We start from the raw sequence: 14,151 nt of genomic DNA on the forward strand, positions 1-14,151 counted from the left end.
AAACCATTGAACAAATTGCTTTGCAAAATGATTCACTGTTTCGAGGCTCTCACACGCTGGTCAGAACAGCGAAAACTCAGCATGAAAACAGTTTTTATTGAAAGTTCAAATTTTTATTTTATCAGTTTTTATCCAATGCAATACCAAATCATGTAATACCAGTAAATATGAAATGTCTTTATAATATGTGTTAGTTTATTAAATTGAAGGGCTTGTTTTGTTTGTTTTATGGAGAGCTTGGTAATCAGACCAATTAGACACTTTTAACTACAACTCCTTTTTTATTATAAAAATGTGTCAAAAAACATTAATATTTAAAAAACTGATCTGAGATCAGGTAAAATGAAATAGACAGTGGTTCATGGGTTCACAGAGATCATCGCCCCCTAGTGACGTAATGAAGCCAGTGCTGCCAGATTTGGCAAGTTTCTGAATATTGAGTTTGATTGTTCTGGTAAAAATTGGTTTGGCGGTTTTCAAACACCTACATTTTATAGATTAACTGGTTAATAAACAAAACTCAAATGTGCATGTAGTCAATAAAATCAGTCATCATGATGTGTAAATACACCGGCCCACTGCAGAGTCGACTGGTGTTGGTGATGACATCGCTGACGAGAACACACTTTTAGCCAATCAGAGATCAGCAATCAGACGTGATCATTCATGACTGACGGGTTTTTAGTGAGATCATTTGTAGCTGTATATTCATGTGATCGCTATGTTAAAGTGACATGAATATACAGTAAGTTGTATCTACTGTGAAGTATTGAAGCACGTTTCCGCCATGGTTGAGTAAAAAAATATGATTCTTTAAGTCATAATAATGAGACATTTTCTCATAATAATGACTTAACAGCTCATAAATGCAATTAAAGTGACTGACTTTCCTACAGTTAGATTACATTGAAGTGGAAAATTTTACAGGGACAAGCACCACTCACATTTTCTAAAAAATGTTGGTCCATTTTAGTAAGGGATATAAGATTATATGTTATATGTCATCACAATCACGTGACTGCAAACCACCTATTGCACATATTTATTAGTTGTGAAGTATCTTTGTATATGTGTGATATATGTGTCATGTATATTGTGGTGGAGTGTTTAATTTTCCACAAACATCTGTGTGATGTCTTCTAGAGCAGGTTCGTTGTCATCGGTCATAGTAAGGACTCTTCGGGTTTCAGTCGGGTTTTTTTTACTTTTAGGACGTTTTTGTGGAGTTGTGGGTTTTGGGTCAGGAGGAAATGCAGGTGGGTCAGAGGTTGAAGGTTGGTCGTTCCAGGATGTTGTTGACTTGTTAGTTTGGTCACTGGTTGTAGTGGACTGGGTTACGTTAGGTTGGTCACTGGTTGTAGTGGACTGGGTGAAGTTAGTTTGGTCACTGGTTGTAGTGGACTGGGTTACGTTAGGTTGGTCACTGGTTGTAGTGGACTGGGTGAAGTTAGGTTGGTCACTGGTTGTAGTGGACTGGGTTACGTTAGGTTGGTCACTGGTTGTTGCAGATTGGCTTTGTGGCAATGTAGGGGTTGATTTGGCGGAGAGGTCGTGTTTGGTTTCAGTGAGGTCTGTAATATGTTTTTCAGCAGTATATGTAACTGTCAGAGGCCCGGCAGTCAGTAAATATTCTTCAATGTCAACTGCATCCATTGCATTTATGTCCTTTAGGTTTTTAAAAAACTGTCTCAGGACAGAGGTGGTTATGGTCAGCTCTACTGCTTCAGTGGGTGTGTTAAAGTCAGTAGTCCGCTGCATGTGCTGATGTAGGTGGTTGCTTTTCGGTTTACTTTGCATACTTTGCAGCGGTGGAAAGTTTGTTTCAAGGTTACCTGTTGAGGAGTATTGCATTTTGGGTATTTGTTTGATTGGTTTATCACAGCCCCTTCAATCTCTCCTGTGATCTGTAGTAGTGGAGGTTGTTGACTGGTGTGTGGAGAAATGGATGCAATCGGGGTTTGTAACAGAGTTATGGTGGTTTGTGAAGTTGTTGTCAAGTTTAGGGTACTGTTGAAGATACGGGTTGAAAGGTTTGTGAAATTGTATGAGCGGTTTACTTCAACTAGATGAATGTGTTTGTCCCACAAGGACATTTCAATATTTCCTGTGTTGTCTGCTATGGTGCATGTTTTGAGTTCGCATTCAGCTCCAAAAGCAGTTATGGGTTTGCTGGCAGCGTCTATTCTGTGGACTGCTGCAGATAGGTTTGAAATCTGTAATAAAGAAGGTAAATTAGAATCAAGATGGGAGAACAGGTAAAATATGAATTTACAGCTTATAAATATGATGCTGGATATAACCCTCGGTAATCAATACACGGTCGCAGAGAACCATCCTTCTTCCCCACAAAAAAATAACCCCGCCCCCGCTGGAGAAGAGGAAGGGCGGATGAAGCTAGCCGCTAGAGAATCAGAAATATATTTCTCCATGGCCTCCCTTTCAGGAAAGAAAGCGAGTATAGTTTGCTCTTAGGCGGAGACTTACCTGGCAGTAAATCTATAGCACAGTCATAGGGTCGATGTGGAGGAAGTGAAGCAGCACAGGACTTACTAAACACCTCCTTCAGGTCGAGGTACTCAACGGGCACGTTAGACAAATCCACTGCCTCCTCCTGAAACACAGAACCAGACACAGACGGACAGGCAGACACAAGACAAGACTCATGACAATGATCACTCCATGCTAAAATGGAGTTCTGTCCCCTGTCCACTCTGGGGTTGTGCTTGGTTAACCAGGGATGACCCAGAACTATGGGTGCAAGGGGGAGTCCATGAGAAAAGATGTAGTTATTTCAGTGTGATTGCCAGAGGTGATGAGTGTGATGGGACCAGTAGTGAAAGAAATGTTGGGAAGTCTTTGTCCATTGAGTGCGTTGACGGAAATCTGGTCCTTAACCCCCTGAGGTCGGGTGACGCGCGGGCGCGTCAACTCGATGTTTACTAAATGTTTCTATTAATATCTCCGCGATTGTGCAGCACACATAAATGGTTCTGATTTTGCCGTAATCGATAGATTCTCAGCTTCAACGTCCTTATTCTTGCGAAATCGTACGTGACTCACACAGGGAGCAAGAGGGAAGACAAGATGACCGTTCACCAAAAAAATAAAAAATAAATTGACCGTTCACCTTGCGTGATTGGTGGGCTAGCATGCCTGTCTGCATTTTGTGTGAAACTAACCAATAGATGCGGTTGAAATCCCTAAGTACCCTCCCATCTCCTCACAGTGATGAAAATACAAAGCTGACATGGAGAGAGAAAGAGTAGAAAAGTCCGCGAAAGAAAAAGACCGTGAAAAAAACATGGCAAAAACATATATAAAGAAGAGGAAAAGTAAGAAGAAGACGATGAGAGATAATGGCGAAGACATTGGTATTGAAAGACGTACTTGCGGCGGTTTTGGAGAGCAGCGACGAGGATGAACGAGTTTCCGAGCCTGATGGATTTTCTTCTGATGTAACTTTAGATGATGAGGATTATGATCACAGAAGAGATCCAGTTGAAGACGGGTAAGCATATTTATTTTATAAAAACCTTGTTCGCATGGTGCACTTTGTGCTAGACTAACTGTGACCATCTTGGCTAAAATAAGCTGCGCTGTACTGCTTTGTGTATCTGAACTTTGACAAATTGACTGTGCCTTTAGCAAAGTGTTTACTTTATGTAAAAGTTATTTTCTTGATTAAAACTGAGGTAACGTACACTTACAAATAGTAACGTTGTAGGCATGTAGGCTGTTCTTAGTGGTCTACTTTTGATAACTAATGTAATATTTCTTCACCTCAATTCACAATTTGAATAACATTATCTCTTGTAGTGATGAATCAATATGTTTTGGCCAAATTGATAATGCAAGTCCTAACTTATTTGTTTTTGTGTTTTTTCAGAGAGGATTCACAGCTACCAGGGCCCAGTGTAACACAGGCAGCCTCACCTGTGCCTGCCACCAGTCACCAGGTCACCACCAGCCCTTACATAGCAACCATCATCACCAACCCGGCCAGCCAAGAGGTCCCGTACCCCCCCAGCATCAACCAGCACTATTTCTAATATCTAATATATAGTTCAGCTTTGGTTTGAAAAAAAAAATGTTGAAAAGTTGACAAGAAAACATGAAAATTTTAACATTTTGTGAATATTGTTAGTAGTGAGCTTTTTTCACAAAGTAAACGTTTTGCTTGAAAGAAAGACCTGTTGTAATGCTACTTTTTCATTTGCACACATCCCATAAAGCTTGATATGTAGTAGGAAGTTATTTTAGTCCTATTTTATCTCAGTCCCTCTAACATTTGGTGAGGGTAGAGTCACAGACAAAACTTGTACTAAAAAACGATTTTTCAAAATGTCACTTTAGACAATTATTATTCATTATCTACTATTTTATTCATATATTACACTACTTAGTGTGGCGTGATGGGAACGTGGAATTTGTGAGCAAAGTGTTGGTCCATAAAATTACCTTCTGCTCCTGAGTCCACCAAGGCGTGAGAGTGATGGGTACGGGTTGCCCATCTCAGTCTTACTGGGAGGAGGTTAGATGAGGTTGTCTCAATCTTTGGCCAAGATTCATGTTGGTAATGCAGACTGAATGAAGAGTTTTGAAAATGAGGCTTCAGTATTAAACAATGCTTGTTAGCAATTGAAAAAAAAAACTGTGATCAAATAAACACTACCATATTTATATTAGGGTTAAATGCCCTTGCTGAAGTTTTCTTTAAGTGTGTGAAGGTGTTGTGCTGTTTTATCTTTCCTCCTGCCACATTTAAGCTGTGTCACATGATCAAGAGTGCAGTTATACTGAATATCAGCACGCCTGTGATTCTACCATAGACATGAAGAGCAGCACGACTGTGAAGGTGATATTACTTTATATAACAGTTCTATAAGCAATAACTTTCTAACTTTCCTTTCAGACCAAATCTGATTAGTTAGTATGTATATTATTTCCACGACCACTGATGAAAGAAACCACTGAGATCAATCCTGGAGTGAGAAAACACATTAAAAACAGCTGGTGTTTCTGCTTCACTCCGCATCGCTCTCATACTGTGATCTGAAACACTGACAATAAAACATCCCAGTGCCATAATCAATATCAGCACTAACTCTTATTTCATATCAAATATATTACTACAGATAAATGTATATTTACTCAATGAATTCATTAGTCTTTAGAAACTTTGAACTAAACATTGATATTGTGTAGTTTGTGATCCTCCATCAGCAGCTGCAGTTTCTCTCAGCTGTATCAGTGCAGTCACTGTGACGTCTGACTGACAGAGGTTTTTGTACGACTCTTTATCACTGTGTGTACACCCAGCCACTGATACTGTGTAAACTCTGACAGTAATAATCTCCTGTATCTTCAGTCTGGACTCCACTGATGGTCAGAGTAAAATCACTGCCAGATCCACTGCCACTGAATCTAGATGGAGTTCCAGTGTAACGGCTGTTTACTCTATAAATCAGGAGTTTAGGAGCTTCTCCAGGTTTCTGTGAGTACCAGTGTAAGTAATGATAAACACTCCACACATGCACATTACTGCTGGTTTTACAGTTTATTCTGACTTCTTCTCCTGGTTGAACTGCTGTTATTGATGGACTCTGAGTTACAGTGATCTGTCCTCTACACTCTGAAAGAAAACAGAAACAAAAATTAAAATGATATATATGATGATATACAGTATATGATAAATATATTTCACATATTAAGAGAATTAATAATCATTATAAAAACAAACCTTGAATAAACAGTGTGAGAGTCCAGATGAAGATGTTGATTGTGTTCATTGCTGTAGTTTAGTCTTGTGTGATGATGAAGAGTGTGTTCTGCTCTGCTCTCAGTCATGAAGTGTTAAACTCACAGCACTATAAACACTCTCAGAGCACTGAAGCATGTGCTGACAATGCAAAGAAGTGGGCAGGATTTACAACAGCTTGTGCTGATAACAAACTCATAAACTCTACATAGAAGATTTTACTTTCAGAATAATGTTATTGAACCATTTAGTGATTAATTGTACATATTTATTAATTGTGAAATATTTTTGTTTATGTTTGCCAGGCTGATAAGACACTAGGTTTTGTCTGGAGAATCATGAATGTAGATCATTTTAAACATATGTCATACGCAGCAGTTTCTCTGAGTTCAGTTCTGTGCTACACCTTTACAAGCATGTTAACAATGAGAAATCAAGAACTAAATTAATCAGTTTTACTATATTTAGAGTCATAATAAAAAGTCCATTATGGTCTTTGGAATCAATGTTGACATGTTGCTCTCTGGGAAATATTTTCATTATGTCTATTTTCCCACATTTTCCACATGCATGAAGTTCATCAGGACTCATAATCAGGTCATTATATATTAAACAATGTGCATCTGAAATGTTCAGAATTATTGATTAATTTATTTGAAGCTGCAGGTTTTTCTGTGAATCATGATGATTGATCTGCATATGAAGAACAGAAGCATCATTATGAGAAACTCCACAACATCATCCATGATCAAAGAGGTCAAAGGTCACCTCAGAGGTCACAGCTCATCAAATATATTTCTTTAAACAGTGTTATATCAGAAAGCATTTAGTCAAATCTGAATGAGTGAGTGTTGAGAAGAGCTGAGGATCTTCTAATATCAGTGTGTTGAAGTGTTGTTTCTCTCTCTCTGCTGGAGTGTGTGTTCACTCGAGTGGAATAGAGGTTTTTGTACGAGCGTTTCATTAGATTGTATCACTGTGGTGGACTTTCGGTGGAGGAACTAAACTGGTGATCAAATGTAAGTCTATTTAATTATATATTTTAAAAAAACAACAATTTAGATTTAGATCATAAAGTGTTTTACAGTTGAAACAAGAACAATATTTATTAATAATAACGATTATTAGATATTGTTGTAACACCTTACTTGAAGCCTTTATAATGTAGATTACATTACATTACATTGCCTTACATCTTTGAAAAAGTAAGTATAACTAAAGTATAACTAAAGTAAAAAACTAAACTAATAGTAGTTAAAGTTAAAATACATTATACTATTTGCAAATTCCTTGTTACATCTGAAATTGTTTGTCATGAGTTTTAAAGTATTATAATTTTTTGGAGGTGTAACAATGAATAGATAATATTATAATGTGTTGAAACCTTGGTTACAATTATTGATGAGATTATACATGCATTATAATGTGTAAAACAATATATAATTAATGCATTAAAAATACTTTTTATAATGCGATATGTATAAAGGCTTTAATTAAAGTGTTACTGATATTTTTGTATAATTATTTAATCTAAAACAATGATATTATTATAAGAATTGCATTATTACATTATTCCTTTCAACAAAAAAGGAATTCTAAACGTATTTCCACACTGTGTCTCACTATGAGTTTAATCAGTTTATTACAGGTTTGTTTTTCCTTCATTTATTTCTACACTGAGTTCATATTTAGTTCATCTTTTATTGTAGAAATCATACATGGAAAAAAGAGATTTGACATCAGAATGTAAATGTTGCTACTTTCTGTAGTTCAGTCAATGATACTGAATCTCTTTTGCTCATGTTGTGCTTATAATTCAGTGTTTTGTTCATTCTGTGTGATTCAATTGTGTTTTAACTCTGTTTGAAATTGAGTTACATTTTCAGTTCAGGTGAATATCTCAAAATTTAAGATATTTATGTTCAGAGTGAATAATTGCTGGAATTAAAGCAGTCAGATCGGCCTGATAATAGATAATATGTGTTATAACTGCTGTTACACTTATTGATGAGATCATACATGCATTTTAATGTATATAGCAGTGCATAATTAATGCATTAAAAATACTTTACTATACAGTGCAGTGTGTTGTGTGTGTGTGTGTGTGAATGTGTTGTGTTTGTCTCCTGCAGCTGGTCCCACAGTGAAGCCCTCAGTGTCTCTGCTGCCGCCCTCTTCTCTGCAGATCTCTGGAGACTCAGCCGCACTGCTCTGCCTGCTCAGCTCTTACTCTCCACAGGGGGCGCTGGTGAGCTGGACACTGGACGGGTCAGAGGTCACCGAGGGGGTTCTGACCAGCGCAGAGAGCCAGCAGGACGGCCGCTACAGCCGCAGTAGCGTCCTGACCCTCAGCAAAGCACGCTGGGAAGAGGGAGAGCTGTACGTCTGCAGAGTAACACATGATGGAGCTCCTCATGAGGTCTCGTTCCACAAGAGCTCTGAGTGCTGATGTTTCTCTCCTGAAGATGAGCCGTATCTGAGTGTCCTGTGTCAGGCAGGATTCACATGAGTCTAGTGCTGCAGCTGGAGTGATTTACAACTCAATACTGAAACTGAGTGTGTGTGTGTGTGTGTGTGATCTTTCAATCTGCTGTGTTTGCTGCAACATTCAATAAAGCTTCTCAACAAGTTCACTTTGTGTCTGACAACATCATTCAACTAACAGATGAAGATGCAGGTGCTTTTCAGAAGGTTGATGTAGCAGTAAATGTCAAATAAAGCTCTTGGGGTTTGAACATGGTCTCTGGAGACAGAGCTGCTCTATTCTGAGAGGATCACAATCACTCCACCCTGACAATGCAAATGGGGTTTTCAGTCTCACTCTTTGATTGGTTACATGATCTGGACTGGAACACTTTCACTTCTGCTTTAGTGAACCGGCGCAGACAAACTGATCATTTCATTTTTTTATGAGATAATTAACTTATATATTAAAATGGCATCATAAATCATAAAAAAACATGATCACAAATCAAGAATCAGCCATTGTGACAGTAATTGTGTATGAATGTAAAAGTTTCTGAGGCTCAAATGGAAAGCATCACGTCCAGACAGCAGAAGTGACTGAAAGTAGTCTGTTCAGTTTGATTGACAGGATCATATATTACACCTAAAACATGATGATCATATTGAAACACTGACTCACTCTCTTCATAAACAGATTTTTGTATGACTCTTTAACACTGTGTGAACACATATTTACTGTTGATGTAGTGTAAATTCTGACAGTAATAATCTCCTGTATCTTCAGTCTGGACTCCACTGATGGTGGAAAATACAAACATAAATCATTACTCAAACCTGGACAACGATTGCAGAATAGTTCTGAATGAATCGGTGGTAATAACCGCAAAATCCTAGGAAAGGTTTGTTGGCACTGGCCATGTAGTGAAGGCCTCAATCTTGTTTGGATCTGGGGCGACGCCATCTGCAGACACGATGTGCCCCAGGTACTGGGCCCTTGGCAGACAGATCTGGCACTTGTCAACTGAGAGTTTCAGCCCAACTTCACCCAGACGATCTAGGACCTTGAGCAGTCTCTCTTTGTGTTCCTCGAGAGTTTTTCCAAACACTATCACGTCGCCAAGGTACACTAGCACTTTTCACCAACAGCCTTTTCCATTAACTTTTGATAGGTTGCTGGAGCCCCGGTAATGCCATGAGGCATTCGTTCGAACTGGAAAAATCCTAACGGGCAAATGAATGCCGTTTTCTCTTTGTCCTCTTCGGCCATAGCTATCTGGTAGTAGTCTGAACGCAAATCCAGTACAGGGAACCCCAGACTCGCTGTTAAGGCATTCAGTGCATCTTCAATGCATGGTGTTGTATACTGGTCAGGTATGGTTCGGCTATTCAACAGTCTGTAATCTATGCACATCCTAATAGCCCCAGTCTTCTTTCCGACTACAACTATTGGGGATGCAGAGGGGCTTCGTGTCTCTGTTATGATCCCTGCCTGCAGCAGTTCTTGTAAGTGCTTTCTCACGTCTTCGATATCTGCAGGGGCCAGCTGGCGTGATCGTTGACGGAAAGGCTGGGAATCAGAAAGTCGGACTCTGTGCTCGACTCCTCTTGCTAATCCTGCGTCCGACTCGTGCATTGAGAAGACATGAGACTTTTGAGCCAGTTTCTTACATAATCTGTTCTTCCATTGTTCTGAGTTAGGAGAGTCTCCAAAGTTGATCATGCTCTCATCAAAGTCAGAGGAAGCAGTCTCCTTAGGGGGAATCGTCACAACTGAATCAATGTGGTACAGACATCCAGTCACTGTTTCCACGGGTATGGAAGTTTCTCTTGAAGATTCATTCTTGAATAGTATTCTCAAGCTGTTGACATCCAATGCCCTGCTGGGCACAACCATGGGATGAATAATCACATCAGCAGGTAGACGGCTGCTGGTGATGAGTCTTTCATCACTTTTTCTCTTTGTTAATCTGGCAGTTATAACACAGTTACAGCAGCCAAACAAAATCTAAAGTTAAAACTTTAAGGGTCAAGAGCCCAACTAAAGCAAACACTGATCACCATAATGGTGGCTTAAAAAAACTATTTTATCCTTTGGTGATTCTGCTTGTTAACATCAGGTGTCTTCAGTACTGATCAATCATCACTCAACGAATCACTTAATTAGCTCATTAACTTTAACACTCTTGAGTGTTAATTTAACACTCATATTTTAACACTTTAACACTCTTGATTGTGGAGCCAAATAAACTCCCAGGACAGTTAATTTAACACTGGAGTTTTTGCTGTGTTGTTGATTTACATGTGAACACTTTTTAATAAAATAGCAAAACATACATTTACAAGGTAGATGTAAAGAAATCTTAATAGGTCAAAATAAGCCTTCTCATTAAATTATTTATTATTGTTTTTTTATTAGTGACACATTTGGGGAGATGATATATTCCCAAACTTTCTGAAAATACAGTTTGAGAATTAACTGCACAATTACTAGAAATGTTTACCTTGGATATAATACAATTTGCGTGTATACATTTTTTGTTGGAAAAATAAACATTTTTTTCCAAGATGTTTCCAACTCTAACTATGAACCAATTCTGTAGAATGTCCCATATAGCCTATTTGAACAGGATTTGTTACCGGAGGATTTGGTAACGCTATCCGGCTCCGTCAGGGTCTTTGTTCATCGTCGGTCTCGCAGTTCCACACAGGCTTAACTAATCGAGGTCGCTGGCCGCTAACTTGTTAGCAAAGTCCATGCAAAAGCATTAGCCACTAAGTCAGCAGCTAACTTAAACTGTCTTATTTATTTTATTTATTTATTTATTTGATAGGGACAATGCACATTAATGAACATCTGCATTGAAACAACAAAAACAGACGTAAACATGCCAGATTATAGCCACAGGGCTAATTTACATCTGTAGTCCCTAGACAAATTACAGAAATACAAAGATTATAACATACAAAATAACAAAAATGAATAAGTACAAGCAAAGTAAAAGAAGAGTCACTTAATGGTCACAAGACTGGTTTGCTCTAAGCCACACTTTGAGTTTGGTTTTAAATATAGGAATTGTGGGACATTCCCTGACAGTGATGGGGATACTGCTCCATAACTTACAGGCCTTCACAGACAGAGCATTTTGTCCAAAGGCTGTTCTTCTGAAAGGCACCTCACAGTCACCTCTAGCGGAGGCCCGTGTCCTGGCTCCACTGTAAGTCTTTGGTTTAAAGAAGTCCGACATGGGAGGTGGGCTAATCCATTTAACACTTTATAAACAAAACAGGCATATTTAAAATGTTTAAAATTCTCTAGGCTTAATAGATTATGCTTTTGTAAAATATTACAAATATGGAAGGACAAAATTCAATTTTACTGTACTCGATATTCTTTTTACATGTTTTTTAAAACTTAATGTGGAATCAATCTTTTCCGTCCACAGAAGCACGTCGCTAAACTAGGGAATGAACTTGCGCTCCCTGGGCGGTTCAGCGCAAAAAAGGAGGCGTGTTCCAGCGCAAACAATCCCTGGTGCTATTTTACTGTTCCATAAAACAATTGCGCCATTGGCCAGAAAAAACCTAGTCTAAAGTCAGTGGCGCGTTGCGCGTTGTTCATTATGCTATTTTAAGGGCGCATGCTTGACCATATAGCATGCAAAACGCGCATACACTTTGATTCTCTAATCTACAAAAAGCAGCAGTTTTCATTTTTGCAAATCATATTATTACAAACGATAGATAGATAGATAGATAGATAGATAGATAGATAGATAGATAGATAGATAGATAGATAGATAATTTATTATAAAAGCATACATCTAGCTTACACATTTACCCACATTATTATATACCTGTTTAACCGAAGTTAATTTGGGTGGGTTTCTCCATCCCCAATGTCACTTCTCTCTCTTTTACGGCCGTGATGAGAGCATTGCTCTCCTCAGCTGTCAACCGCTCCTGGTGCGCGCCTGGCAAATCCGCCGTTATAATAGCAATACGCCATGGAACAAGCGCGCCTGCTCTTAAAGGGAATGTGAGATGACGCTCTGATTGGTTTATTTCACGTTACGCCCAAACCACACCTATGAATAATGAAGCTCTTCAGACCAACACATTTTAGATTTGCGCCTGGCGCAAGAGTCATTTATCCTGCCGGGAAACTAGCAACAGCGCCAAGACCCGCCCACAGAGTTACTTGCGCTTTGACACTTGCGTTTCAGATCGTTAAAATAGGGCCCATAGTCTTCTTGTGCTGAGTAGTCCACTCAAACAGACAGAACTATCATTCCGTAACTGGTGCATTACATTAACATTAACAGTGTCTCTTTCAGTAGACAACACTCTTTTCCCCTCTTACTCGTTCGTCGCTCTCCCTCCCTACTTTCGTTTCAATCGTTGTCTTCACATTTGCTCTCGCTCCGCTCACTTCCTTGTCCTTTGAACTCAAATGTGATTGGTTCATTCACAAAACTTTCTGAAATAAAATAAATTCACAAAACATTTAACTCTTTCTTCTATTCTTACAGGCATTTTTGAAGCATTTTCACATATTATTACACAACCAATATTTAACATTTTAAATGCTGTATTCAGTAAAACATGAACATTACCCAATATGCATTTCTCTCATTGAGCAAAGACATAACTTCATTGCTGGTCAATGAATCTTAACTTTTTAACCTTAAATTCAATATATTAAACTATGAAATCATTTATTCAAACTTGTATATCTTATATTAATGAATACATTTAGACAGGGTTACACTTAAATCATTACAACAATACTTTAAATCATTGGTTATTAAAATTTAATTAAACCATTAAAATGGAATCAAGAGAAAAAAAAAAGATAATTTGGTAAAAGAAATTATATATATATATATATTTCATAGTACCCTAAACATGTAATTTATTTACAATTTTTAATTTTAAGTTATTGTTAAATTGTATAAGTTTCATGATTTAAAATTAAAGTTTTTCTTCAACTGCTTCCACACATTTTCAAAACTTTGCCTCTTTTTTTTTCAAAACTTAACACAAATCCAAGAATGGCACACACAAAATGCAAAATGCCTCACATCTCTTGCAAAATGAAGCACTGCATTCAGAATATCACAAAAGCAAACATCTGTGTCACAGGTCGGGGTGGGCCAAGCCAGACTGCACCCACCCCTGGAGACCGGGTACCACCTCGAGGAACGTGTCAAGGACCAGACAGACAAGGGAATAAAGGAATAACAGTTTTCTTTATTAAGTTAAGAACAGTAATTTGAAGAATCCTAATTAAAATCTTCTTTCTTGTCACCAGAGGGAATTACGTTCCAGGGGGTCATCGAGAGGGGAGAACGATCGTGGCGGCCCTGCAGCTCGTTGGAGAGGGATCAGGAGGAAACTCACACCGTCTAGGTAGGTCACTGGGTAAGTACTCTTTACAGGACTCAAGAGGAAGTCGTGGTTATACGGACCCCATTCGGACTGGAACCAGGTAAGTACTCATGGGCGGGAGTGGAACAAGTCCCGGATGCTGCCCCAGAGGTAAGTACCCAGGGAGCGGTTGCCTCCGACTCGGACGAAGCACAGGGACACCGGTGGCGAGCGGACCGGGCCAGGAGGGGAAACAGGTGAGTATATCCCGGTAGGTGTCCTTTATGCCAAACCAGTTAGAACGGGGGCCTTTAGCCGAGACGTGAGGGAAACTTGGACAACATGAAGACACTTCGATCGAGGCACGTGCCGCAGCTATTCCTTTTCCTTCTCAACAGGAGCAGCGGCTTGCAACGTAGGCATGGAGGGCCACCAGGCAGAAGAACACTTTGAGCGAGACGCTCCCCTTCGGCTGTGTACTGCAACAATACAACAGAGTTCAACAGTTCAGCGGTATACTAGCGCTCAACAGTGATACCTTATCTCTTTCTGAACAGGGC

At 39.0% G+C, this 14,151-nt stretch overlaps 1 gene segment (V, D, J or C); it reads left to right on the forward strand.

The window, feature by feature from the left end:
• Positions 1-6,442: 6,442 nt before the first annotated feature.
• Positions 6,443-8,207, forward strand: LOC308684655 (immunoglobulin lambda constant 7-like). The segment is given in 2 exons: positions 6,443-6,533; positions 7,891-8,207.
• The last annotated feature ends 5,944 nt before the right edge of the window (positions 8,208-14,151 follow it).

Source organism: Scardinius erythrophthalmus (assembly GCF_964197995.2).
Source record: "Scardinius erythrophthalmus genome assembly, chromosome: 24".
NCBI classification, from domain to species: Eukaryota; Metazoa; Chordata; class Actinopteri; order Cypriniformes; family Leuciscidae; genus Scardinius; species Scardinius erythrophthalmus.